We start from the raw sequence: 27,997 nt of genomic DNA on the forward strand, positions 1-27,997 counted from the left end.
GCCCTTCGGGGGGGACAGCAACGGAGCCCTTCGGGGGGACAGCAACGGAGCCCTTCGGGGGGACTGCAACGGAGCCCTTCGGGGGGACAGCAACGGAGCCCTTCGGGGGTACAGCAACGGCGCCCTTCGGGGGGACAGCAACGGAGCCCTTCGGGGGGACTGCAACGGAGCCCTTCGGGGGTACAGCAACGGCGCCCTTCGGGGGGACAGCAACGGAGCCCTTCGGGGGACTGCAACGGAGCCCTTCGGGGGACTGCAACGGAGCCCTTCTCCGGACTGCAACGGCTAGAGGCCCTGGCCGCCTGCTGTGCCCTTCCCCCAACATGCTGCCTGCCATACCTGTCCTGACGGACCGCTTGCCTTGTCAGTCCCTCGACGGGTGGCATGACATTGGGGGACTGACACGGCAAGTGGCACATCGGCGGACTGACATGGCAATCAGGGGACCGACATGGCAAGTGCCCCTTCGGGGGACTGCAACGGCGCCCTTCGGGGGGACTGCAACGGAGCCCTTCGGGGGGACTGCAACGGAGCCCTTCGGGGGGACTGCAACGGAGCCCTTCGGGGGGACTGCAACGGAGCCCTTCGGGGGGACTGCAACGGAGCCCTTCGGGGGGACTGCAACGGAGCCCTTCGGGGGGACTGCAACGGAGCCCTTCGGGGGGACTGCAACGGAGCCCTTCGGGGGGACTGCAACGGAGCCCTTCGGGGGGACTGCAATGGAGCCCTTCGGGGGACTGCAACGGAGCCCTTCGGGGGACTGCAACGGAGCCCTTCTCCGGACTGCAACGGCTAGAGGCCCTGGCCGCCTGCTGTGCCCTTCCCCCAACATGCTGCCTGCCATACCTGTCCTGACGGACCGCTTGCCTTGTCAGTCCCTCGACGGGTGGCATGACATTGGGGGACTGACACGGCAAGTGGCACATCGGTGGACTGACATGGCAATCAGGGGACCGACATGGCAAGTGGCCCTTCGGGGGACTGCAACGGCGCCCTTCGGGGGGATTGCAACGGAGCCCTTCGGGGGGACTGCAACGGAGCCCTTCGGGGGGACTGCAACGGCGCCCTTCGGGGGGACTGCAACGGCGCCCTTCGGGGGGGACAGCAACGGAGCCCTTCGGGGGGGACAGCAACGGAGCCCTTCGGGGGGGACAGCAACGGAGCCCTTCGGGGGGGACAGCAACGGAGCCCTTCGGGGGGGACAGCAACGGAGCCCTTCGGGGGGGACAGCAACGGAGCCCTTCGGGGGGACAGCAACGGAGCCCTTCGGGGGGACTGCAACGGAGCCCTTCGGGGGGACTGCAACGGAGCCCTTCGGGGGGACTGCAACGGAGCCCTTCGGGGGGACTGCAACGGAGCCCTTCGGGGGGACAGCAACGGAGCCCTTCGGGGGGACAGCAACGGAGCCCTTCGGGGGTACAGCAACGGCGCCCTTCGGGGGGACAGCAACGGAGCCCTTCGGGGGGACTGCAACGGAGCCCTTCGGGGGGACTGCAACGGAGCCCTTCGGGGGTACAGCAACGGCGCCCTTCGGGGGGACTGCAACGGAGCCCTTCGGGGGGACTGCAACGGAGCCCTTCGGGGGGACTGCAACGGAGCCCTTCGGGGGGACTGCAACGGAGCCCTTCGGGGGGACTGCAACGGCGCCCTTCGGGGGGGACTGCAACGGCGCCCTTCGGGGGGACTGCAACGGCGCCCTTCGGGGGGACTGCAACGGCGCCCTTCGGGGGGACTGCAACGGCGCCCTTCGGGGGGACTGCAACGGAGCCCTTCGGGGGGACTGCAACTGAGCCCTTCGGGGGGACTGCAACGGCGCCCTTCGGGGGGACTGCAACGGAGCCCTTCGGGGGGACAGCAACGGAGCCCTTCGGGGGGACAGCAACGGAGCCCTTCGGGGGGACAGCAACGGAGCCCTTCGGGGGGACAGCAACGGAGCCCTTCGGGGGGACAGCAACGGAGCCCTTCGGGGGGACAGCAACGGAGCCCTTCGGGGGGACTGCAAAGGAGCCCTTCGGGGGGACTGCAACGGAGCCCTTCGGGGGGACTGCAACGGAGCCCTTCGGGGGGACTGCAACGGAGCCCTTCGGGGGACTGCAACGGAGCCCTTCGGGGGACTGCAACGGAGCCCTTCTCCGGACTGCAACGGCTAGAGGCCCTGGCCGCCTGCTGTGCCCTTCCCCCAACATGCTGCCTTCCATACCTGTCCTGACGGACCGCTTGCCTTGTCAGTCCCTCGACGGGTGGCATGACATTGGGGGACTGACACGGCAAGTGGCACATCGGCGGACTGACATGGCAATCAGGGGACCGACATGGCAAGTGCCCCTTCGGGGGACTGCAACGGCGCCCTTCGGGGGGACTGCAACGGCGCCCTTCGGGGGGACTGCAACGGAGCCCTTCGGGGGGACTGCAACGGAGCCCTTCGGGGGGACTGCAACGGAGCCCTTCGGGGGGACTGCAACGGAGCCCTTCGGGGGGACTGCAACGGAGCCCTTCGGGGGGACTGCAACGGAGCCCTTCGGGGGGACTGCAACGGCGCCCTTCGGGGGGACTGCAACGGCGCCCTTCGGGGGGACTGCAACGGAGCCCTTCGGGGGGACTGCAACGGAGCCCTTCTGGGGGACTGCAACGGAGCCCTTCGGGGGGGACTGCAACGGAGCCCTTCGGGGGGACTGCAACGGAGCCCTTCGGGGGGACTGAAACGGAGCCCTTCGGGGGGACTGCAACGGAGCCCTTCGGGGGGGACAGCAACGGAGCCCTTCGGGGGGGCAGCAACGGAGCCCTTCGGGGGGGCAGCAACGGAGCCCTTCGGGGGGGCAGCAACGGAGCCCTTCGGGGGGACAGCAACGGAGCCCTTCGGGGGGACAGCAACGGAGCCCTTCGGGGGGACAGCAACGGCGCCCTTCGGGGGGACTGCAACGGCGCCCTTCGGGGGGACTGCAACGGCGCCCTTCGGGGGGACTGCAACGGAGCCCTTCGGGGGGACAGCAACGGCGCCCTTCGGGGGGACAGCAACGGAGCCCTTCGGGGGGACTGCAAAGGAGCCCTTCGGGGGGACTGCAACGGAGCCCTTCGGGGGGACTGCAACGGAGCCCTTCGGGGGGACTGCAACGGAGCCCTTCGGGGGGACTGCAACGGAGCCCTTCGGGGGGACTGCAACGGAGCCCTTCGGGGGGACTGCAACGGCGCCCTTCGGGGGGACTGCAACGGCGCCCTTCGGGGGGGACTGCAACGGCGCCCTTCGGGGGGGACAGCAACGGAGCCCTTCGGGGGGGACAGCAACGGAGCCCTTCGGGGGGGACAGCAACGGAGCCCTTCGAGGGGGACAGCAACGGAGCCCTTCGGGGGGGACAGCAACGGAGCCCTTCGGGGGGGACAGCAACGGAGCCCTTCGGGGGGGACAGCAACGGAGCCCTTCGGGGGGGACAGCAACGGAGCCCTTCGGGGGGGACAGCAACGGAGCCCTTCGGGGGGGACAGCAACGGAGCCCTTCGGGGGGACAGCAACGGAGCCCTTCGGGGGGACAGCAACGGAGCCCTTCGGGGGGACTGCAACGGAGCCCTTCGGGGGGACTGCAACGGAGCCCTTCGGGGGGACAGCAACGGAGCCCTTCGGGGGTACAGCAACGGCGCCCTTCGGGGGGACAGCAACGGAGCCCTTCGGGGGGACTGCAACGGAGCCCTTCGGGGGTACAGCAACGGCGCCCTTCGGGGGACTGCAACGGAGCCCTTCTCCGGACTGCAACGGCTAGAGGCCCTGGCCGCCTGCTGTGCCCTTCCCCCAACATGCTGCCTGCCATACCTGTCCTGACGGACCGCTTGCCTTGTCAGTCCCTCGACGGGTGGCATGACATTGGGGGACTGACACGGCAAGTGGCACATCGGCGGACTGACATGGCAATCAGGGGACCGACATGGCAAGTGCCCCTTCGGGGGACTGCAACGGCGCCCTTCGGGGGGACTGCAACGGAGCCCTTCGGGGGGACTGCAACGGAGCCCTTCGGGGGGACTGCAACGGAGCCCTTCGGGGGACTGCAACGGAGCCCTTCGGGGGGACTGCAACGGAGCCCTTCGGGGGGACTGCAACGGAGCCCTTCGGGGGGGACAGCAACGGAGCCCTTCGGGGGGGACAGCAACGGAGCCCTTCGGGGAGACAGCAACGGAGCCCTTCGGGGGGACAGCAACGGAGCCCTTCGGGGGGACAGCAACGGAGCCCTTCGGGGGGACAGCAACGGAGCCCTTCGGGGGACAGCAACGGAGCCCTTCGGGGGGACAGCAACGGAGCCCTTCGGGGGGACAGCAACGGAGCCCTTCGGGGGGACAGCAACGGAGCCCTTCGGGGGGACAGCAACGGAGCCCTTCGGGGGGACAGCAACGGAGCCCTTCGGGGGGACAGCAACGGAGCCCTTCGGGGGGACAGCAACGGAGCCCTTCGGGGGGACAGCAACGGAGCCCTTCGGGGGGACAGCAACGGAGCCCTTCTGGGGGACTGCAAAGGAGCCCTTCGGGGGGACTGCAAAGGAGCCCTTCGGGGGGACTGCAACGGAGCCCTTCGGGGGGACTGCAACGGAGCCCTTCGGGGGGACTGCAACGGAGCCCTTCGGGGGGGACTGCAACGGAGCCCTTCGGGGGGACTGCAATGGAGCCCTTCGGGGGACTGCAACGGAGCCCTTCGGGGGACTGCAACGGAGCCCTTCTCCGGACTGCAACGGCTAGAGGCCCTGGCCGCCTGCTGTGCCCTTCCCCCAACATGCTGCCTGCCATACCTGTCCTGACGGACCGCTTGCCTTGTCAGTCCCTCGACGGGTGGCATGACATTGGGGGACTGACACGGCAAGTGGCACATCGGTGGACCGACATGGCAATCAGGGGACCGACATGGCAAGTGGCCCTTCGGGGGACTGCAACGGCGCCCTTCGGGGGGATTGCAACGGAGCCCTTCGGGGGGACTGCAACGGAGCCCTTCGGGGGGACTGCAACGGCGCCCTTCGGGGGGACTGCAACGGCGCCCTTCGGGGGGACAGCAACGGAGCCCTTCGGGGGGGACAGCAACGGAGCCCTTCGGGGGGGACAGCAACGGAGCCCTTCGGGGGGGACAGCAACGGAGCCCTTCGGGGGGGACAGCAACGGAGCCCTTCGGGGGGGACAGCAACGGAGCCCTTCGGGGGGACAGCAACGGAGCCCTTCGGGGGGACAGCAACGGAGCCCTTCGTGGGGACTGCAACGGAGCCCTTCGGGGGGACTGCAACGGAGCCCTTCGGGGGGACTGCAACGGAGCCCTTCGGGGGGACTGCAACGGAGCCCTTCGGGGGGACAGCAACGGAGCCCTTCGGGGGTACAGCAACGGAGCCCTTCGGGGGTACAGCAACGGCGCCCTTCGGGGGGACAGCAACGGAGCCCTTCGGGGGGACTGCAACGGAGCCCTTCGGGGGGGACTGCAACGGAGCCCTTCGGGGGTACAGCAACGGCGCCCTTCGGGGGGACAGCAACGGAGCCCTTCGGGGGACTGCAACGGAGCCCTTCGGGGGACTGCAACGGAGCCCTTCTCCGGACTGCAACGGCTAGAGGCCCTGGCCGCCTGCTGTGCCCTTCCCCCAACATGCTGCCTTCCATACCTGTCCTGACGGACCGCTTGCCTTGTCAGTCCCTCGACGGGTGGCATGACATTGGGAGACTGACACGGCAAGTGGCACATCGGCGGACTGACATGGCAATCAGGGGACCGACATGGCAAGTGCCCCTTCGGGGGACTGCAACGGCGCCCTTCGGGGGGGACTGCAACGGAGCCCTTCGGGGGGACTGCAACGGAGCCCTTCGGGGGGACTGCAACGGAGCCCTTCGGGGGGACTGCAACGGAGCCCTTCGGGGGGACTGCAACGGAGCCCTTCGGGGGGACTGCAACGGAGCCCTTCGGGGGACTGCAACGGAGCCCTTCGGGGGGACTGCAACGGAGCCCTTCGGGGGGACTGCAACGGAGCCCTTCGGGGGGACTGCAACGGAGCCCTTCGGGGGGACTGCAACGGAGCCCTTCGGGGGGACTGCAACGGAGCCCTTCGGGGGGACTGCAACGGAGCCCTTCGGGGGGACTGCAACGGAGCCCTTCGGGGGGACTGCAACGGAGCCCTTCGGGGGGACTGCAACGGAGCCCTTCGGGGGGACTGCAACGGAGCCCTTCGGGGGGACTGCAACGGAGCCCTTCGGGGGGACTGCAACGGAGCCCTTCGGGGGGACTGCAACGGAGCCCTTCGGGGGGACTGCAACGGAGCCCTTCGGGGGGGACTGCAACGGAGCCCTTCGGGGGGGACTGCAACGGAGCCCTTCGGGGGGACTGCAACGGAGCCCTTCGGGGGGACTGCAACGGAGCCCTTCGGGGGGGACAGCAACGGAGCCCTTCGGGGGGGACAGCAACGGAGCCCTTCGGGGAGACAGCAACGGAGCCCTTCGGGGGGACAGCAACGGAGCCCTTCGGAGGGAAAGCAACGGAGCCCTTCGGGGGGACAGCAACGGAGCCCTTCGGGGGGACAGCAACGGAGCCCTTCGGCGGACTGCAACGGCTAGAGGCCCTGGCCGCCTGCTGTGCCCTTCCCCCAACATGCTGCCTGCCATACCTGTCCTGACGGACCGCTTGCCTTGTCAGTCCCTCGACGGGTGGCATGACATTGGGGGACTGACACGGCAAGTGGCACATCGGTGGACTGACATGGCAATCAGGGGACCGACATGGCAAGTGGCCCTTCGGGGGACTGCAACGGCGCCCTTCGGGGGGACTGCAACGGAGCCCTTCAGGGGGGACAGCAACGGAGCCCTTCGGGGGGGACAGCAACGGAGCCCTTCGGGGGGGACAGCAACGGAGCCCTTCGGGGGGGACAGCAACGGAGCCCTTCGGGGGGGACAGCAACGGAGCCCTTCGGGGGGACTGCAACGGAGCCCTTCGGGGGGACTGCAACGGAGCCCTTCGGGAGGAGCTGCAACGGAGCCCTTCGGGGGGACTGCAACGGAGCCCTTCGGGGGGACAGCAACGGAGCCCTTCGGGGGGACAGCAACGGCGCCCTTCGGGGGGACTGCAACGGCGCCCTTCGGGGGGACTGCAACGGCGCCCTTCGGGGGGACTGCAACGGCGCCCTTCGGGGGGACTGCAACGGAGCCCTTCGGGGGGACTGCAACGGAGCCCTTCGGGGGGACTGCAACGGAGCCCTTCGGGGGGACTGCAACGGAGCCCTTCGGGGGGACTGCAACGGAGCCCTTCGGGGGGACTGCAACGGAGCCCTTCGGGGGGACTGCAACGGAGCCCTTCGGGGGGACTGCAACGGAGCCCTTCGGGGGGACTGCAACGGAGCCCTTCGGGGGACTGCAACGGAGCCCTTCGGGGGACTGCAACGGAGCCCTTCTCCGGACTGCAACGGCTAGAGGCCCTGGCCGCCTGCTGTGCCCTTCCCCCAACATGCTGCCTTCCATACCTGTCCTGACGGACCGCTTGCCTTGTCAGTCCCTCGACGGGTGGCATGACATTGGGGGACTGACACGGCAAGTGGCACATCGGCGGACTGACATGGCAATCAGGGGACCGACATGGCAAGTGCCCCTTCGGGGGACTGCAACGGCGCCCTTCGGGGGGACTGCAACGGAGCCCTTCGGGGGGACTGCAACGGAGCCCTTCGGGGGGACTGCACCTTCGGGGGGGACTGCACCTTCGGGGGGGACTGCAACGGAGCCCTTCGGGGGGGACAGCAACGGAGCCCTTCGGGGGGGACAGCAACGGAGCCCTTCGGGGGGGACAGCAACGGAGCCCTTCGGGGGGGACAGCAACGGAGCCCTTCGGGGGACTGCAACGGAGCCCTTCGGGGGACTGCAACGGCGCCCTTCGGGGGGACTGCAACGGCGCCCTTCGGGGGGACTGCAACGGAGCCCTTCGGGGGGACTGCACCTTCGGGGGGGACTGCAACGGAGCCCTTCGGGGGGGACAGCAACGGAGCCCTTCGGGGGGGACAGCAACGGAGCCCTTCGGGGGGGACAGCAACGGAGCCCTTCGGGGGGGACAGCAACGGAGCCCTTCGGGGGGGACAGCAACGGAGCCCTTCGGGGGGGACAGCAACGGAGCCCTTCGGGGGGACTGCAACGGCGCCCTTCGGGGGGGACAGCAACGGAGCCCTTCGGGGGGACAGCAACGGAGCCCTTCGGGGGGACAGCAACGGAGCCCTTCGGGGGGACAGCAACGGAGCCCTTCGGGGGGACAGCAACGGAGCCCTTCTGGGGGACTGCAAAGGAGCCCTTCTGGGGGACTGCAACGGAGCCCTTCGGGGGACTGCAACGGAGCCCTTCGGGGGACTGCAACGGCTAGAGGCCCTGGCCGCCTGCTGTGCCCTTCCCCTAACATGCTGCCTTCCATACCTGTCCTGACGGACCTCTTGCCTTGTCAGTCCCTCGACGGGTGGCATGACATTGGGGGACTGACACGGCAAGTGGCACATCGGCGGACTGACATGGCAATCAGGGGACCGACATGGCAAGTGGCCCTTCGGGGGGACTGCAACGGAGCCCTTCGGGGGGACTGCAACGGAGCCCTTCGGGGGGACTGCAACGGAGCCCTTCGGGGGGACTGCAACGGCGCCCTTCGGGGGGACTGCAACGGCGCCCTTCGGGGGGACTGCAACGGCGCCCTTCGGGGGGACTGCAACGGCGCCCTTCGGGGGGACTGCAACGGCGCCCTTCGGGGGGGACTGCAACGGCGCCCTTCGGGGGGACTGCAACGGCGCCCTTCGGGGGGACTGCAACGGCGCCCTTCGGGGGGACTGCAACGGCGCCCTTCGGGGGGACTGCAACGGCGCCCTTCGGGGGGACTGCAACGGCGCCCTTCGGGGGGACTGCAACGGCGCCCTTCGGGGGGACTGCAACGGAGCCCTTCGGGGGGACTGCAACGGAGCCCTTCGGGGGGACTGCAACGGAGCCCTTCGGGGGGACTGCAACGGCGCCCTTCGGGGGGACTGCAACGGAACCCTTCGGGGGGACAGCAACGGAGCCCTTCGGGGGGACAGCAACGGAGCCCTTCGGGGGGACAGCAACGGTGCCCTTCGGGGGGACTGCAACGGAGCCCTTCGGGGGGACTGCAACGGAGCCCTTCGGGGGGACTGCAACGGCGCCCTTCGGGGGGACTGCAACGGAGCCCTTCGGGGGGACTGCAACGGAGCCCTTCGCGGGGACTGCAACGGAGCCCTTCGCGGGGACTGCAACGGAGCCCTTCGGGGGGACTGCAACGGAGCCCTTCGGGGGGACTGCAACGGAGCCCTTCGGGGGGACTGCAACGGAGCCCTTCGGGGGGACTGCAACGGCGCCCTTCGGGGGGACTGCAACGGAGCCCTTCGCGGGGACTGCAACGGAGCCCTTCGGGGGACTGCAACGGAGCCCTTCGGGGGGGACTGCAACGGAGCCCTTCGGGGGGACAGCAACGGAGCCCTTCGGGGGGGGACAGCAACGGAGCCCTTCGGGGGGGGACAGCAACGGAGCCCTTCGGGGGGACAGCAACGGAGCCCTTCGGGGGGACAGCAACGGAGCCCTTCGGGGGGACTGCAAAGGAGCCCTTCGGGGGGACTGCAACGGAGCCCTTCGGGGGGACTGCAACGGAGCCCTTCGGGGGGACTGCAACGGAGCCCTTCGGGGGGACTGCAACGGAGCCCTTCGGGGGGACTGCAACTGAGCCCTTCGGGGGGACTGCAACGGAGCCCTTCGGGGGGACTGCAACGGAGCCCTTCGGGGGGACTGCAACGGAGCCCTTCGGGGGGACTGCAACGGAGCCCTTCGGGGGGACTGCAACGGAGCCCTTCTCGGGACTGCAACGGAGCCCTTCTCGGGACTGCAACGGAGCCCTTCTCCGGACTGCAACGGCTAGAGGCCCTGGCCGCCTGCTGTGCCCTTCCCCCAACATGCTGCCTGCCATACCTGTCCTGACGGACCGCTTGCCTTGTCAGTCCCTCGACGGGTGGCATGACATTGGGGGACTGACACGGCAAGTGGCACATCGGTGGACTGACATGGCAATCAGGGGACCGACATGGCAAGTGGCCCTTCGGGGGACTGCAGGGGGACTGCAACGGCGCCCTTCGGGGGGACTGCAACGGCGCCCTTCGGGGGGACTGCAACGGAGCCCTTCGGGGGGACTGCAACGGAGCCCTTCGGGGGACTGCAACGGAGCCCTTCGGGGGACTGCAACGGAGCCCTTCGGGGGGACTGCAACGGAGCCCTTCGGGGGACTGCAACGGAGCCCTTCGGGGGGACTGCAACGGAGCCCTTCGGGGGACTGCAACGGAGCCCTTCGGGGGGACTGCAACGGAGCCCTTCGGGGACTGCAACGGAGCCCCTTCGGGGGGACTGCAACGGCGCCCTTCGGGGGGACTGCAACGGAGGCCCTTCGGGGGGACTGCACGGAGCCCTTCGGGGGGACTGCAACGGAGCCCTTCGGGGGGACTGCAACGGAGCCCTTCGGGGGGACTGCAACGGAGCCCTCGGGGGGACTGCAACGGAGCCCTTCGGGGGACTGCAACGGAGCCCTTCGGGGGGGACTGCAACGGCGCCCTTCGGGGGGACTGCAACGGCGCCCTTCGGGGGGACTGCAACGGCGCCCTTCGGGGGGGACAGCAACGGCGCCCTTCGGGGGGACAGCAACGGCGCCCTTCGGGGGGACTGCAACGGAGCCCTTCGGGGGGACTGCAACGGAGCCCTTCGGGGGGACTGCAACGGAAGCCCTTCGGGGGGACAGCAACGGAGCCCTTCGGGGGGACAGCAACGGAGCCCTTCGGGGGGACTGCAACGGAGCCCTTCGGGGGACTGCAACGGAGCCCTTCGGGGACTGCAACGGAGCCCTTCTCGGGACTGCAACGAGCCCTTCTCGGGACTGCAACGGAGCCCTTCTCGGGACTGCAACGGCTAGAGGCCCCTGGCCGCCTGCTGTGCCCTTCCCCCAACATGCTGCCTGCCATACCTGTCCTGACGGACCGCTTGCCTTGTCAGTCCCTCGACGGGTGGCATGACATTGGGGGACTGACACGGCAAGTGGCACATCGGTGGACTGACATGGCAATCAGGGGACCGACATGGCAAGTGGCCCTTCGGGGGACTGCAACGGCGCCCTTCGGGGGGACTGCAACGGAGCCCTTCGGGGGGACTGCAACGGAGCCCTTCGGGGGGACTGCAACTGAGCCCTTCGGGGGGACTGCAACTGAGCCCTTCGGGGGGACTGCAACTGAGCCCTTCGGGGGGACTGCAACTGAGCCCTTCGGGGGGACTGCAACTGAGCCCTTCGGGGGGACTGCAACTGAGCCCTTCGGGGGGACTGCAACTTGAGCCCTTCGGGGGGACTGCAACGGCGCCCTTCGGGGGGACTGCAACGGCGCCCTTCGGGGGGACTGCAACGGCGCCCTTCGGGGGACTGCAACGGCGCCCTTCGGGGGGACTGCAACGGCGCCCTTCGGGGGGGACAGCAACGGAGCCCTTCGGGGGGACAGCAACGGAGCCCTTCGGGGGGACAGCAACGGTGCCCTTCGGGGGGACTGCAACGAGCCCTTCGGGGGACTGCAACGGAGCCCTTCGGGGGGACTGCAACGGAGCCCTTCGGGCGTACAGCAACGGAGCCCTTCGGGGGACAGCAACGGAGCCCTTCGGGGGGACTGCAACGGAGCCCTTCGGGGGACTGCAACGGAGCCCTTCGGGGGACTGCAACGGAGCCCTTCGGGGGACTGCAACGGAGCCCTTCGGGGGACTGCAACGGAGCCCTTCTCGGGACTGCAACGGCTAGAGGCCCTGGCCGCCTGCTGTGCCTTCCCCCAACATGCTGCCTGCCATACCTGTCCTGACGGACCGCTTGCCTTGTCAGTCCCTCGACGGGTGGCATGACATTGGGGGACTGACACGGCAAGTGGCACATCGGTGGACTGACATGACAATCAGGGGACCGACATGGCAAGTGGCCCTTCGGGGGACTGCAACGGCGCCCTTCGGGGGGACTGCAACGGAGCCCTTCGGGGGACTGCAACGGAGCCCTTCGGGGGGACTGCAACGGAGCCCTTCGGGGGGACTGCAACGGAGCCCTTCGGGGGGACTGCACGGAGCCCTTCGGGGGGGACTGCAACGGAGCCCTTCGGGGGGACTGCAACGGAGCCCTTCGGGGGGACTGCAACGGAGCCCTTCTCCGGACTGCAACGGAGCCCTTCTCCGGACTGCAACGGCTAGAGGCCCTGGCCGCCTGCTGTCCCCTTCCCCAACATGCTGCCTTCCATACCTGTCCTGACGGACCGCTTGCCTTGTCAGTCCCTCGACGGGTGGCATGACATTGGGGGACTGACACGGCAAGTGGCACATCGGCGGACTGACATGGCAATCAGGGGACCGACATGGCAAGTGGCCCTTCGGGGGGGCTGCAACGGAGCCCTTCGGGGGGACAGCAACGGAGCCCTTCGGGGGGACAGCAACGGAGCCCTTCGGGGGGACAGCAACGGAGCCCTTCGGGGGGACAGCAACGGAGCCCTTCGGGGGGACAGCAACGGAGCCCTTCGGGGACTGCAACGGAGCCCTTCGCGGGACTGCAACGGAGCCCTTCGGGGGACTGCAACGGAGCCCTTCGGGGGACTGCAACGGAGCCCTTCGGGGGACTGCAACGGAGCCCTTCTCGGGACTGCAACGGAGCCCTTCTCGGGACTGCAACGGCTAGAGGCCCTGGCCGCCTGCTGTGCCCTTCCCCCAACATGCTGCCTGCCATACCTGTCCTGACGGACCGCTTGCCTTGTCAGTCCCTCGACGGGTGGCATGACATTGGGGGACTGACACGGCAAGTGGCACATCGGTGGACTGACATGGCAATCAGGGGACCGACATGGCAAGTGGCCCTTCGGGGGACTGCAACGGCGCCCTTCGGGGGGACTGCAACGGAGCCCTTCGGGGGGACTGCAACGGAGCCCTTCGGGGGGACTGCAACGGAGCCCTTCGGGGGGACTGCAACGGAGCCCTTTGGGGGGACTGCAACGGAGCCCTTCGGGGGGACTGCAACGGAGCCCTTCGGGGGGACTGCAACTGAGCCCTTCGGGGGGACTGCAACTGAGCCCTTCGGGGGGACTGCAACGGCGCCCTTCGGGGGGACTGCAACGGCGCCCTTCGGGGGGACTGCAACGGCGCCCTTCGGGGGGACAGCAACGGAGCCCTTCGGGGGGACAGCAACGGAGCCCTTCGGGGGGACAGCAACGGTGCCCTTCGGGGGGACTGCAACGGAGCCCTTCGGGGGGACTGCAACGGAGCCCTTCGGGGGGACTGCAACGGAGCCCTTCGGGGGTACAGCAACGGAGCCCTTCGGGGGGACAGCAACGGAGCCCTTCGGGGGGACAGCAACGGAGCCCTTCGGGGGGACAGCAACGGAGCCCTTCGGGGGGACTGCAACGGAGCCCTTCGGGGGGACTGCAACGGAGCCCTTCGGGGGGACTGCAACGGAGCCCTTCGGGGGGACTGCAACGGAGCCCTTCGGGGGGACTGCAACGGAGCCCTTCGGGGGGACTGCAACGGAGCCCTTCGGGGGGACTGCAACGGAGCCCTTCGGGGGGACTGCAACGGAGCCCTTCGGGGGGACTGCAACGGAGCCCTTCGGGGGACTGCAACGGAGCCCTTCTCCGGACTGCAACGGCTAGAGGCCCTGGCCGCCTGCTGTCCCCTTCCCCCAACATGCTGCCTTCCATACCTGTCCTGACGGACCGCTTGCCTTGTCAGTCCCTCGACGGGTGGCATGACATTGGGGGACTGACACGGCAAGTGGCACATCGGCGGACTGACATGGCAATCAGGGGACCGACATGGCAAGTGGCCCTTCGGGGGGGCTGCAACGGAGCCCTTCGGGGGGGACTGCAACGGCGCCCTTCGGGGGGACTGCAACGGCGCCCTTCGGGGGGACTGCAACGGAGCCCTTCGGGGGGACTGCAACGGAGCCCTTCGGGGGGACTGCAACGGAGCCCTTCGGGGGGACTGCAACGGAGCCCTTCGGGGGGACTGCAACGGAGCCCTTCGGGGGGACTGCAACGGAGCCCTTCGGGGGGACTGCAACGGAGCCCTTCGGGGGGACTGCAACGGAGCCCTTCGGGGGGACTGCAACGGAGCCCTTCGGGGGGACTGCAACGGCGCCCTTCGGGGGGACTGCAACGGCGCCCTTCGGGGGGACTGCAACGGCGCCCTTCGGGGGGACTGCAACGGCGCCCTTCGGGGGGACTGCAACGGCGCCCTTCGGGGGGACTGCAACGGAGCCCTTCGGGGGTACTGCAAAGGAGCCCTTCGGGGGGATTGCAACGGAGCCCTTCGGGGGGAATGCAACTGAGCCCTTCGGGGGGACTGCAACGGAGCCCTTCTCCGGACTGCAACGGCTAGAGGCCCTGGCCGCCTGCTGTCCCCTTCCCCCAACATGCTGCCTTCCATACCTGTCCTGACGGACCGCTTGCCTTGTCAGTCCCTCGACGGGTGGCATGACATTGGGGGACTGACACGGCAAGTGGCACATCGGCGGACTGACATGGCAATCAGGGGACCGACATGGCAAGTGGCCCTTCGGGGGGCTGCAACGGGGCCCTTCGGGGGGACTGCAACGGAGCCCTTCGGGGGGACTGCAACGGAGCCCTTCGGGGGGACTGCAACGGAGCCCTTCGGGGGGACTGCAACGGAGCCCTTCGGGGGGACTGCAACGGAGCCCTTCGGGGGACTGCAACGGAGCCCTTCGGGGGGGACTGCAACGGAGCCCTTCGGGGGGACTGCAACGGAGCCCTTCGGGGGGACTGCAACGGAGCCCTTCGGGGGACTGCAACGGAGCCCTTCGGGGGGACAGCAACGGAGCCCTTCGGGGGGACTGCAACGGCGCCCTTCGGGGGGACTGCAACGGAGCCCTTCGGGGGGACTGCAACGACTAGAGGCCCTGGCCGCCTGCTGTGCCCTTCCCCCAACATGCTACCTGCCATACCTGTCCTGACGAACCGCTTGCCTTGTCTGTCCCTCGACGGGTGGCATGACATTTGGGGACTGACACAGTAAGTGGCACATCGGCGGACTGACATGGCAATCAGGGGACCGACACGGCAAGTGGCCCTTCGGGGGGACTGCACGGAGCCCTTCGGGGGTACTGCAACGGAACCCTTCGGGGAGAGACTGCAACGGAGCCCTTCGGGGAGACTGCAACGGAGCCCTTCGGGGAGACTGCAACGGAGCCCTTCGGGGAGACTGCAACGGAGCCCTTCGGGGAGACTGCAACGGAGCCCTTCGGGGAGACTGCAACGGAGCCCTTCGGGGAGACTGCAACGGAGCCCTTCGGGGAGACTGCAACGGAGCCCTTCGGGGAGACTGCAACGGAGCCCTTCGGGAGACTGCAACGGAGCCCTTCGGGGAGACTGCAACGGAGCCCTTCGGGGGGGACTGCAACGGAGCCCTTCGGGGGGACTGCAACGGAACCCTTCGGGAGACTGCAACGGAGCCCTTCGGGGAGACTGCAACGGAGCCCTTCGGGGAGACTGCAACGGAGCCCTTCGGAGAGACTGCAACGCAGCCCTTCGGAGAGACTGCAACGGAGCCCTTCGGGGAGACTGCAACGGAGCCCTTCGGGGAGACTGCAACGGAGCCCTTCGGGGAGACTGCAACGGAGCCCTTCGGGGAGACTGCAACGGAGCCCTTCGGGGAGACTGCAACGGAGCCCTCGGCTGGGAGACTGCAACGGAGCCCTTCGGGGAGACTGCAACGGAGCCCTTCGGGGGGACTGCAACGGAACCCTTCGGGGAGACTGCAACGGAGCCCTTCGGGGAGACTGCAACGGAGGCCCTTCGGGGAGACTGCAACGGAGCCCTTCGGGGAGACTGCAACGGAGCCCTTCGGGGAGACTGCAACGGAGCCCTTCGGGGGGACTGCAACGGAGCCCTTCGGGGGACTGCAACGGAGCCCTTCGGGGAGACTGCAACGGAGCCCTTCGGGGAGACTGCAACGGAGCCCTTCGGGGAGACTGCAACGGAGCCCTTCGGGGAGACTGCATCGGAGCCTTCGGGGAGACTGCAACGGAGCCCTTCGGGGAGACTGCAACGGAGCCCTTCGGGGAGACTGCAACGGAGCCCTTCGGGGAGACTGCAACGGAGCCCTTCGGGGAGACTGCAACGGAGCCCTTCGGGGAGACTGCAACGGAGCCCTTCGGGAGACTGCAACGGAGCCCTTCGGGGAGACTGCAACGGAGCCCTTCGGGGAGACTGCAACGGAGCCCTTCGGGGAGACTGCAAACGGAGCCCTTCGGGAGACTGCAACGGAGCCCTTCGGGGAGACTGCAACGGAGCCCTTCGGGGAGACTGCAACGGAGCCCTTCGGGGAGACTGCAACGGAGCCCTTCGGGGAGACTGCCAACGGAGCCCTTCGGGGAGACTGCAACGGAGCCCTTCGGGGAGACTGCAACGGAGCCCTTCGGGGGGACTGCAACGGAGCCCTTCGGGGGGACTGCAACGGAGCCCTTCGGGGGGACTGCAACGGAGCCCTTCGGGGGGGACTGCAACGGAGCCCTTCGGGGGGACTGCAACGGAGCCCTTCGGGGGGACTGCAACGGAGCCCTTCGGGGGGACTGCAACGGAGCCCTTCGGGGGGACTGCAACGGAGCCCTTCGGGGGGGACTGCAACGGAGCCCTTCGGGGGGACTGCAGCGGAGCCCTTCGGGGGGACTGCAGCGGAGCCCTTCGGGGGGACTGCAGCGGAGCCCTTCGGGGGGACTGCAGCGGCGCCCTTCGGGGGGACTTCAACGGCGCCCTACGGGGGGGACTTCAACGGCGCCCTACGGGGGGACTTCAACGGCGCCCTACGGGGGGACTTCAACGGCGCCCTACGGGGGGACTTCAACGGCGCCCTTCGGGGGGACTGGCAACGGCGCCCTTCGGGGGGACTGCAACGGAGCCCTTCGGGGGGACTGCAACGGAGCCCTTCGGGGGGACTGCAACGGAGCCCTTCGGGGGGACTGCAACGGAGCCCTTCGGGGGGACTGCAACGGAGCCCTTCGGGGGGACTGCAACGGAGCCCTTCGGGGGGACTGCAACGGAGCCCTTCGGGGGGACTGCAACGGAGCCCTTCGGGGGACTGCAACGGAGCCCTTCGGGGGGACTGCAACGGAGCCTTCGGGAGGACTGCAACGGCCCGATCGGACGACCAACGGAGCCCTTCGGGGGGACTGCAACGGAGCCCTTCGGGGGGACTGCAACGGAGCCCTTCGGGGGGACTTGCAACGGAGCCCTTCGGGGGGACTGCAACGGAGCCCTTCGGGGGACTGCAACGGAGCCCTTCGGGGGGACTTCAACGGCGCCCTACGGGGGGACTTCAACGGCGCCCTACGGGGGGACTTCACGGCGCCCTTCGGGAGGACTTCAACGGCGCCCTTCGGGGGGACTTCAACGGCGCCCTCGGGGGGACTGCAAACGGCGCCCTTCGGGGGGGACTGCAACGGAGCCCTTCGGGGGGGACTGCAACGGAGCCCTTCGGGGGGACTGCAACGGAGCCCTTCGGGGAGACTGCAACTGAGCCCTTCGGGGGGGACTGCAACGGAGCCCTTCGGGGGGACTGCAAGTGAGCCCTTCGGGGGGACAGCAACGGAGCCCTTCGGGGGACTGCAACGGCGCCCTTCGGGGGACTGCAACGGCGCCCTTCGGGGGGACTGCAACGGCGCCTTCGGGGGACTGCAACGGCGCCCTTCGGGGGGACTGCAAAGGAGCCCTTCGGGGGGGACTGCAACGGAGCCCTTCGGGGGGACTGCAACGGAGCCCTTCGGGGGGACTGCAACGGAGCCCTTCGGGGGGACTGCAACGGAGCCCTTCGGAGGGACTGCAACGGAGCCCTTCGGGGGACTGCAACGGAGCCCTTGGGGGGACTGCAACGGAGCCCTTCGGGGGGACTGCAACGGAGCCCTTCGGGGGGACTGCAACGGAGCCCTTCGGGGGGACTGCAACGGAGCCCTTCGGGGGACTGCAACGGAGCCCTTCTCCGGACTGCAACGGCTAGAGGCCCTGGCCGCCTGCTGTCCCCTTCCCCCCAACATGCTGCCTTCCATACCTGTCCTGACGGACCGCTTGCCTTGTCAGTCCCTCGACGGGTGGCATGAACATTGGGGGACTGACACCGGCAAGTGGCACATCGGCGGACTGACATGGCAATCAGGGGACCGACATGGCAAGTGGCCCTTCGGGGGGGACTGCAACGGAGCCCTTCGGGGGGACTGCAACGGAGCCCTTCGGGGGGACTGCAACGGAGCCCTTCGGGGGGGACTGCAACGGAGCCCCTTCGTGGGGGACTGCAACGGAGCCCTTCGGGGGGACTGCAACGGAGCCCTTCGGCGGGACTGCAACGGAGCCCTTCGGGGGACTGCAACGGAGCCCTTCGGGGGGACTGCAACGGAGCCCTTCGGGGGGACAGCAACGGAGCCCTTCGGGGGGACAGCAACGGAGCCCTTCGGGGGGACAGCAACGGAGCCCTTCGGGGGACTGCAACGGAGCCCCTTCGGGGACTGCAACGGAGCCCTTCGGGGGACTGCAACGGAGCCCTTCGGGGGGACTGCAAACGGAGCCCTTCGGGGGGACAGCAACGGAGCCCTTCGGGGGGACTGCAACGGCGCCCTTCGGGGGACTGCAACGGAGCCCTTCGGGGGACTGCAACGGTTATAGGCCCTGGCCGCCTGCTGTGCCCTTCCCCCAACATGCTACCTGCCATACCTGTCCTGACGAACCGCTTGCCTTGTCAGTCCCTCGACGGGTGGCATGACATTTGGGGACTGACACAGCAAGTGGCACATCGGCGGACTGACATGGCAATCAGGGGACCGACACGGCAAGTGGCCCTTCGGGGGACTGCAACGGAGCCTTCGGGGGACTGCAACGGAACCCTTCGGGGGGACTGCAACGGAACCCTTCGGGGGGACTGCAACGGAACCCTTCGGGGAGACTGCAACGGAGCCCTTCGGGGAGACTGCAACGGAGCCCTTCGGGGGACTGCAACGGAGCCCTTCGGGGGACTGCAACGGAGCCCTTCGGGGAGACTGCAACGGAACCCTTCGGGGAGACTGCAACGGAGCCCTTCGGGGAGACTGCAACGGAGCCCTTCGGGGAGACTGCAACGGAGCCCTTCGGAGAGACTGCAACGGAGCCCTTCGGGGAGACTGCAACGGAGCCCTTCGGGGAGACTGCAACGGAGCCCTTCGGGGAGACTGCAACGGAGCCCTTCGGGGAGACTGCAACGGAGCCCTTCGGGGAGACTGCAACGGAGCCCTTCGGGGAGACTGCAACGGAGCCCTTCGGGGAGACTGCAACGGAGCCCTTCGGGGAGACTGCAGCGGAGCCCTTCGGGGAGACTGCAACGGAGCCCTTCGGGGAGACTGCAACGGAGCCCTTCGGGGAGACTGCAACGGAGCCTTTCGGGGAGACTGCAACGGAGCCCTTCGGGGGAGACTGCAACGGAGCCCTTCGGGGGGACTGCAACGGAGCCCTTCGGGGAGACTGCAACGGAGCCCTTCGGGGAGACTGCAACGGAGCCCTTCGGGAAGACTGCAACGGAGCCCTTCGGGGAGACTGCAACGGAGCCCTTCGGGGAGACTGCAACGGAGCCCTTCGGGGAGACTGCAAACGGAGCCCTTCGGGGAGACTGCAACGGAGCCCTTCGGAGAGACTGCAACGGAGCCTTTCGGGAGACTGCAACGGAGCCCTTCGGGGAGACTGCAACGGAGCCCTTCGGGGAGACTGCAACGGAGCCCTTCGGGAAGACTGCAACGTAGCCCTTCGGGGGGACTGCAACGGAGCCCTTCGGGGGGACTGCAACGGAGCCCTTCGGGGGGACTGCAACGGAGCCCTTCGGGAGACTGCAACGGAGCCCTTCGGGGAGACTGCAACGGAGCCCTTCGGGGAGACTGCAACGGAGCCCTTCGGGGAGACTGCAACGGAGCCCTTCGGGGGGACTGCAACGGAGCCCTTCGGGGGGACTGCAACGGAGCCCTTCGGGGGGACTGCAACGGAGCCCTTCGGGGGGACTGCAACGGAGCCCTTCGGGGGGACTGCAACGGAGCCCTTCGGGGGGACTGCAACGGAGCCCTTCGGGGGGACTGCAACGGAGCCCTTCGGGGGGACTGCAACGGAGCCCTTCGGGGGGACTGCAAACGGTTATAGGCCCTGGCCGCCTGCTGTGCCCTTCCCCCAACATGCTACCTGCCATACCTGTCCTGACGCACCGCTTGCCTTGTCAGTCCCTCGACGGGTGGCATGACATTTGGGGACTGACACGGCAAGTGGCACATCGGCGGACTGACATGGCAATCAGGGGACCGACACGGCAAGTGGCCCTTCGGGGGACTGCAACGGCGCCCTTCCGGGGGACTGCAACGGCGCCCTTCGGGGGGACTGCAACGGCGCCCTTCGGGGGGAACTGCAACGGAGCCCTTCGGGGGGACTGCAACGGAGCCCTTCGGGGGGACTGCAACGGAGCCCTTCGGGGGGACTGCAACGGAGCCCTTCGGGGGGACTGCAACGGAGCCCTTCGGGGGGAATGCAACGGAGCCCTTCGGGGGGACTGCAACGGAGCCCTTCGGGGGGACTGCAACGGAGCCCTTCGGGGGGACTGCAACGGAGCCCTTCGGGGGGACTGCAACGGAGCCCTTTGGGGGGACTGCAACGGAGCCCTTCGGGGGGACAGCAACGGAGCCCTTCGGGGGGACTGCAACGGCGCCCTTCGGGGGGACTGCAACGGAGCCCTTCGGGGGGACTGCAACGGTTATAGGCCCTGGCCGCCTGCTGTGCCCTTCCCCCAACATGCTACCTGCCATACCTGTCCTGACGCACCGCTTGCCTTGTCAGTCCCTCGACGGGTGGCATGACATTTGGGGACTGACACGGCAAGTGGCACATCGGCGGACTGACATGGCAATCAGGGGACCGACATGGCAAGTGGCCCTTCGGGGGGACTGCAACGGAGCCCTTCGGGGGGACTGCAACGGAGCCCTTCGGGGGGACTGCAACGGAGCCCTTCGGGGGGACTGCAACGGAGCCCTTCGGGGGGACTGCAACGGAGCCCTTCGGGGGGACTGCAACGGAGCCCTTCGGGGGGAATGCAACGGAGCCCTTCGGGGGGAATGCAACGGAGCCCTTCGGGGGGACTGCAACGGAGCCCTTCGGGGGGACTGCAACGGAGCCCTTCGGGGGGACTGCAACGGAGCCCTTCGGGGGGACTGCAACGGAGCCCTTCGGGGGGACTGCAACGGAGCCCTTCGGGGGGACTGCAACGGAGCCCTTCGGGGGGACTGCAACGGAGCCCTTCGGGGGGAATGCAACGGAGCCCTTCGGGGGGAATGCAACGGAGCCCTTCGGGGGGAATGCAACGGAGCCCTTCGGGGGGACTGCAACGGAGCCCTTCGGGGGGACTGCAACGGAGCCCTTCGGGGGGACTGCAACGGAGCCCTTCGGGGGGACTGCAACGGAGCCCTTCGGGGGGACTGCAACGGAGCCCTTCGGGGGGACTGCAACGGAGCCCTTCGGGGGGACTGCAACGGAGCCCTTCGGGGGACTGCAACGGAGCCCTTCGGGGGGACAGCAACGGAGCCCTTCGGGGGGACAGCAACGGAGCCCTTCGGGGGGACAGCAACGGAGCCCTTCGGGGGGACAGCAACGGAGCCCTTCGGGGGGACAGCAACGGAGCCCTTCGGGGGGACAGCAACGGAGCCCTTCGGGGGACTGCAACGGAGCCCTTCGGGGGACTGCAACTGAGCCCTTCGGGGGGACTGCAACGGAGCCCTTCGGGGGGACAGCAACGGAGCCCTTCGGGGGGACTGCAACGGCGCCCTTCGGGGGGACTGCAACGGAGCCCTTCGGGGGGACTGCAACGACTAGAGGCCCTGGCCGCCTGCTGTGCCCTTCCCCCAACATGCTACCTGCCATACCTGTCCTGACGAACCGCTTGCCTTGTCAGTCCCTCGACGGGTGGCATGACATTTGGGGACTGACACAGCAAGTGGCACATCGGCGGACTGACATGGCAATCAGGGGACCGACACGGCAAGTGGCCCTTCGGGGGGACTGCAACGGAGCCCTTCGGGGGGACTGCAACGGAGCCCTTCGGGGGGACTGCAACGGAACTCTTCGGGGGGACTGCAACAGAACCCTTCGGGGGGACTGCAACGGAACCCTTCGGGGAGACTGCAACGGAGCCCTTCGGGGAGACTGCAACGGAGCCCTTCGGGGGGACTGCAACGGAGCCCTTCAGGGGGACTGCAACGGAGCCCTTCGGGGAGACTGCAACGGAACCCTTCGGGGAGACTGCAACGGAGCCCTTCGGGGAGACTGCAACGGAGCCCTTCGGGGAGACTGCAACGGAGCCCTTCGGGGAGACTGCAACGGAGCCCTTCGGGGAGACTGCAACGGAGCCCTTCGGGGAGACTGCAACGGAGCCCTTCGGGGAGACTGCAACGGAGCCCTTCGGGGAGACTGCAACGGAGCCCTTCGGGGAGACTGCAACGGAGCCCTTCGGGGAGACTGCAACGGAGCCCTTCGGAGAGACTGCAACGGAGCCCTTCGGGGAGACTGCAACGGAGCCCTTCGGAGAGACTGCAGCGGAGCCCTTCGGGGAGACTGCAACGGAGCCCTTCGGGGAGACTGCAACGGAGCCCTTCGGGGAGACTGCAACGGAGCCTTTCGGGGAGACTGCAACGGAGCCCTTCGGGGAGACTGCAACGGAGCCCTTCGGGGGGACTGCAACGGAGCCCTTCGGGAAGACTGCAACGGAGCCCTTCGGGGAGACTGCAACGGAGCCCTTCGGGAAGACTGCAACGGAGCCCTTCGGGGAGACTGCAACGGAGCCCTTCGGAGAGACTGCAACGGAGCCCTTCGGGGAGACTGCAACGGAGCCCTTCGGGGAGACTGCAACGGAGCCCTTCGGAGAGACTGCAACGGAGCCTTTCGGGGAGACTGCAACGGAGCCCTTCGGGGAGACTGCAACGGAGCCCTTCGGGGAGACTGCAACGGAGCCCTTCGGGAAGACTGCAACGTAGCCCTTCGGGGGACTGCAACGGAGCCCTTCGGGGGGACTGCAACGGAGCCCTTCGGGGGGACTGCAACGGAGCCCTTCGGGGAGACTGCAACGGAGCCCTTCGGGGAGACTGCAACGGAGCCCTTCGGGGAGACTGCAACGGAGCCCTTCGGGGAGACTGCAACGGAGCCCTTCGGGGGGACTGCAACGGAGCCCTTCGGGGGGACTGCAACGGAGCCCTTCGGGGGGACTGCAACGGAGCCCTTCGGGGGGACTGCAACGGAGCCCTTCGGGGGGACTGCAACGGAGCCCTTCGGGGGGACTGCAACGGAGCCCTTCGGGGGGACTGCAACGGTTATAGGCCCTGGCCGCCTGCTGTGCCCTTCCCCCAACATGCTACCTGCCATACCTGTCCTGACGCACCGCTTGCCTTGTCAGTCCCTCGACGGGTGGCATGACATTTGGGGACTGACACGGCAAGTGGCACATCGGCGGACTGACATGGCAATCAGGGGACCGACACGGCAAGTGGCCCTTCGGGGGACTGCAACGGCGCCCTTCAGGGGGACTGCAACGGCGCCCTTCGGGGGGACTGCAACGGAGCCCTTCGGGGGGACTGCAACGGAGCCCTTCGGGGGGACTGCAACGGAGCCCTTCGGGGGGACTGCAACGGAGCCCTTCGGGGGGACTGCAACGGAGCCCTTCGGGGGGACTGCAACGGAGCCCTTCGGGGGGACTGCAACGGAGCCCTTCGGGGGGACTGCAACGGAGCCCTTCGGGGGGACTGCAACGGAGCCCTTCGGGGGGACTGCAACGGAGCCCTTCGGGGGGACTGCAACGGAGCCCTTCGGGGGGACTGCAACGGAGCCCTTCGGGGGGACTGCAACGGAGCCCTTCGGGGGACTGCAACGGAGCCCTTAGGGGGGACTGCAACGGAGCCCTTCGGGGGACTGCAACGGCGCCCTTCGGGGGACTGCAACGGCGCCCTTCGGGGGACTGCAACGGCGCCCTTCGGGGGGACTGCAACGGCGCCCTTCGGGGAAATGCAACGGAGCCCTTCGGGGGGACTGCAACGGAGCCCTTCGGGGGGACAGCAACGGAGCCCTTCGGGGGGACAGCAACGGAGCCCTTCGGGGGGACAGCAACGGCGCCCTTCAGGGGGACTGCAACGCGGCCCTTCGGGGGGACTGCAACGACTAGAGGCCCTGGCCGCCTGCTGTGCCCTTCCCCCAACATGCTACCTGCCATACCTGTCCTGATGGACCGCTTGCCTTGTCAGTCCCTCGACGGGTGGCATGACATTTGGGGACTGACACGGCAAGTGGCACATCGGCGGACTGACATGGCAATCAGGGGACCGACACGGCAAGTGGCCCTTCGGGGGACTGCAACGGCGTCCTTCCGGGGGACTGCAACGGAGCCCTTCGGGGGGACTGCAACGGAGCCCTTCGGGGGGACTGCAACGGAGCCCTTCGGGGGGACTGCAACGGAGCCCTTCGGGGGGACTGCAACGGAGCCCTTCGGGGGGACTGCAACGGAGCCCTTCGGGGGGACTGCAACGGAGCCCTTCGGGGGGACTGCAACGGAGCCCTTCGGGGGGACTGCAACGGAGCCCTTCGGGGGGACTGCAACGGAGCCCTTCGGGGGGACTGCAACGGAGCCCTTCGGGGGGACTGCAACGGAGCCCTTCGGGGGGACTGCAACGGGGCCCTTCGGGGGGACTGCAAAGACTATAGGCCCTGGCCGCCTGCTGTGCCCTTCCCCCAACATGCTACCTGCCATACCTGTCCTGATGGACCGCTTGCCTTGTCAGTCCCTCGACGGGTGGCATGACATTTGGGGACTGACACGGCAAGTGGCACATCGGCGGACTGACATGGCAATCAGGGGACCGACACGGCAAGTGGCCCTTCGGGGGACTGCAACGGAGCCCTTCGGGGGGACTGCAACGGAGCCCTTCGGGGAGACTGCAACGGAGCCCTTCGGGGAGACTGCAACGGAGCCCTTCGGGGAGACTGCAACGGAGCCCTTCGGGGAGACTGCAACGGAGCCCTTCGGGGAGACTGCAACGGAGCCCTTCGGGGAGACTGCAACGGAGCCCTTCGGGGAGACTGCAACGGAGCCCTTCGGGGGACTGCAACGGAGCCCTTCGGGGGGACTGCAATGGAGCCCTTCGGGGGGACTGCAACGGAGCCCTTCGGGGGAACTGCAACGGTTATAGGCCCTGGCCGCCTGCTGTGCCCTTCCCCCAACATGCTACCTGCCATACCTGTCCTGACGCACCGCTTGCCTTGTCAGTCCCTCGACGGGTGGCATGACATTTGGGGACTGACACGGCAAGTGGCACATCGGCGGACTGACATGGCAATCAGGGGACCGACACGGCAAGTGGCCCTTCGGGGGACTGCAACGGCGCCCTTCGGGGGACTGCAACGGCGCCCTTCGGGGGGACTGCAACGGCGCCCTTCGGGGGGACTGCAACGGCGCCCTTCGGGGGGACTGCAACGGCGCCCTTCCGGGGGACTGCAACGCCGCCCTTCCGGGGGACTGCAACGCCGCCCTTCGGGGGGACTGCAACGGAGCCCTTCGGGGGGACTGCAACGGAGCCCTTCGGGGGGACTGCAACGGAGCCCTTCGGGGGGACTGCAACGAAGCCCTTCGGGGGGACTGCAACGAAGCCCTTCGGGGGGACTGCAACGGAGCCCTTCTCGGGACTGCAATGGTTATAGGCCCTGGCCGCCTGCTGTGCCCTTCCCCCAACATGCTACCTGCCATACCTGTCCTGACGGACCGCTTGCCTTGTCAGTCCCTCGACGGGTGGCATGACATTTGGGGACTGACTGCAACGGCGCCCTTGGGGGGGACTGCAACGGCGCCCTTGGGGGGGACTGCAACGGCGCCCTTCGGGGGGACTGCAACGGCGCCCTTCGGGGGGACTGCAACGGCGCCCTTCGGGGGGACTGCAACGGCGCCCTTCGGGGGGACTGCAACGGCGCCCTTCGGGGGGACAGCAACGGAGCCCTTCGGGGGGACAGCAACGGAGCCCTTCGGGGGGACTGCAACGGAGCCCTTCGGGGGGACTGCAACGGAGCCCTTCGGGGGGACTGCAACGGAGCCCTTCGGGGGGACTGCAACGGAGCCCTTCGGGGGGACTGCAACGGAGCCCTTCGGGGGTACTGCAACGGAGCCCTTCGGGGGGACTGCAACGGAGCCCTTCGGGGGGACTGCAACGAAATCCTTCGGGGGGACTGCAACGGTTATAGGCCCTGGCCGCCTGCTGTGCCCTTCCCCCAACATGCTACCTGCCATACCTGTCCTGACGGACCGCTTGCCTTGTCAGTCCCTCGACTGGTGGCATGACATTTGGGGACTGACACCGCAAGTGGCACATCGGCGGACTGACATGGCAAGCAGGGGACCGACACGGCAAGTGGCCCTTCGGGGGGACTGCAACGGAGCCCTTCGGGGGGACTGCAACGGAGCCCTTCGGGGGGGACTGCAACGGAGCCCTTCGGGGGGACTGCAACGGAGCCCTTCGGGGGGACAGCAACGGAGCCCTTCGGGGGGACAGCAACGGAGCCCTTCGGGGGGACTGCAACGGAGCCCTTCGGGGGGACTGCAACGGAGCCCTTCGGGGGACAGCAACGGAGCCCTTCGGGGGGACAGCAACGGAGCCCTTCGGGGGGACAGCAACGGAGCCCTTCGGGAAGACTGCAACGGAGCCCTTCTCGGGACTGCAACGGAGCCCTTCGGGGGGACTGCAACGGAGCCCTTCGGGGGGACTGCAACGGAGCCCTTCGGGGGGACTGCAACGGAGCCCTTCGGGGGGACTGCAACGGAGCCCTTCGGGGGGACTGCAACGGAGCCCTTCGGGGGGACTGCAACGGAGCCCTTCGGGAGGCTTGCAACGGAGCCCGTCGGGGAGACTGCAGCGGAGCCCTTCGGGGGGACTGCAACGAAGCCCTTCGGGGGGACTGCAACGGAGCCCTTCGGGGGGACTGCAACGGAGCCCTTCGGGGGGACTGCAACGGAGCCCTTCGGGGGGACTGCAACGAAGCCCTTCGGGGGGACTGCAACGAAGCCCTTCGGGGGGACTGCAACGAAGCCCTTCGGGGGGACTGCAACGAAGCCCTTCGGGGGGACTGCAACGAAGCCCTTCGGGGGGACTGCAACGGAGCCCTTCTCGGGACTGCAATGGTTATAGGCCCTGGCCGCCTGCTGTGCCCTTCCCCCAACATGCTACCTGCCATACCTGTCCTGACGGACCGCTTGCCTTGTCAGTCCCTCGACGGGTGGCATGACATTTGGGGACTGACACGGCAAGTGACACATCGGCGGACTGACATGGCAATCAGGGGACCGACACGGCAAGTGGCCCTTCCGGGGGACTGCAACGGCTCCCTTCCGGGGGACTGCAACGGCGCCCTTGGGGGGGACTGCAACGGCGCCCTTCGGGGGGACAGCAACGAAGCCCTTCGGGGGGACAGCAACGGAGCCCTTCGGGGGGACAGCAACGGAGCCCTTCGGGGGGACTGCAACGGAGCCCTTCGGGGGGACTGCAACGGAGCCCTTCGGGGGGACTGCAACGAAATCCTTCGGGGGGACTGCAACGGAGTCCTTCTCGGGACTGCAATGGTTATAGGCCCTGGCGGCCTGCTGTGCCCTTCCCCCAACATGCTACCTGCCATACCTGTCCTGACGGACCGCTTGCCTTGTCAGTCCCTCGACTGGTGGCATGACATTTGGGGACTGACACCGCAAGTGGCACATCGGCGGACTGACATGGCAATCACGGGACCGACACGGCAAGTGGCCCTTCGGGGGGACTGCAACGGCGCCCTTCGGGGGGACAGCAACGGAGCCCTTCGGGGGGACAGCAACGGAGCCCTTCGGGGGGACAGCAACGGAGCCCTTCGGGGGGACAGCAACGGAGCCCTTCGGGGGGACAGCAACGGAGCCCTTCGGGGGGACAGCAACGGAGC

General features: G+C 68.6%; 1 protein-coding gene across 2 annotated transcripts in view; it reads right to left on the reverse strand.

The window, feature by feature from the left end:
- The window catches only part of ABHD12 (abhydrolase domain containing 12, lysophospholipase), a 1,393,598-nt gene that overhangs the window by 117,489 nt on the left and 1,248,112 nt on the right, over positions 1-27,997 (reverse strand). The window lies entirely within an intron of this gene.

The sequence above is a fragment of the Hyperolius riggenbachi genome, chromosome 4 (genome assembly GCF_040937935.1).
Source record: "Hyperolius riggenbachi isolate aHypRig1 chromosome 4, aHypRig1.pri, whole genome shotgun sequence".
Lineage (NCBI taxonomy): Eukaryota > Metazoa > Chordata > Amphibia > Anura > Hyperoliidae > Hyperolius > Hyperolius riggenbachi.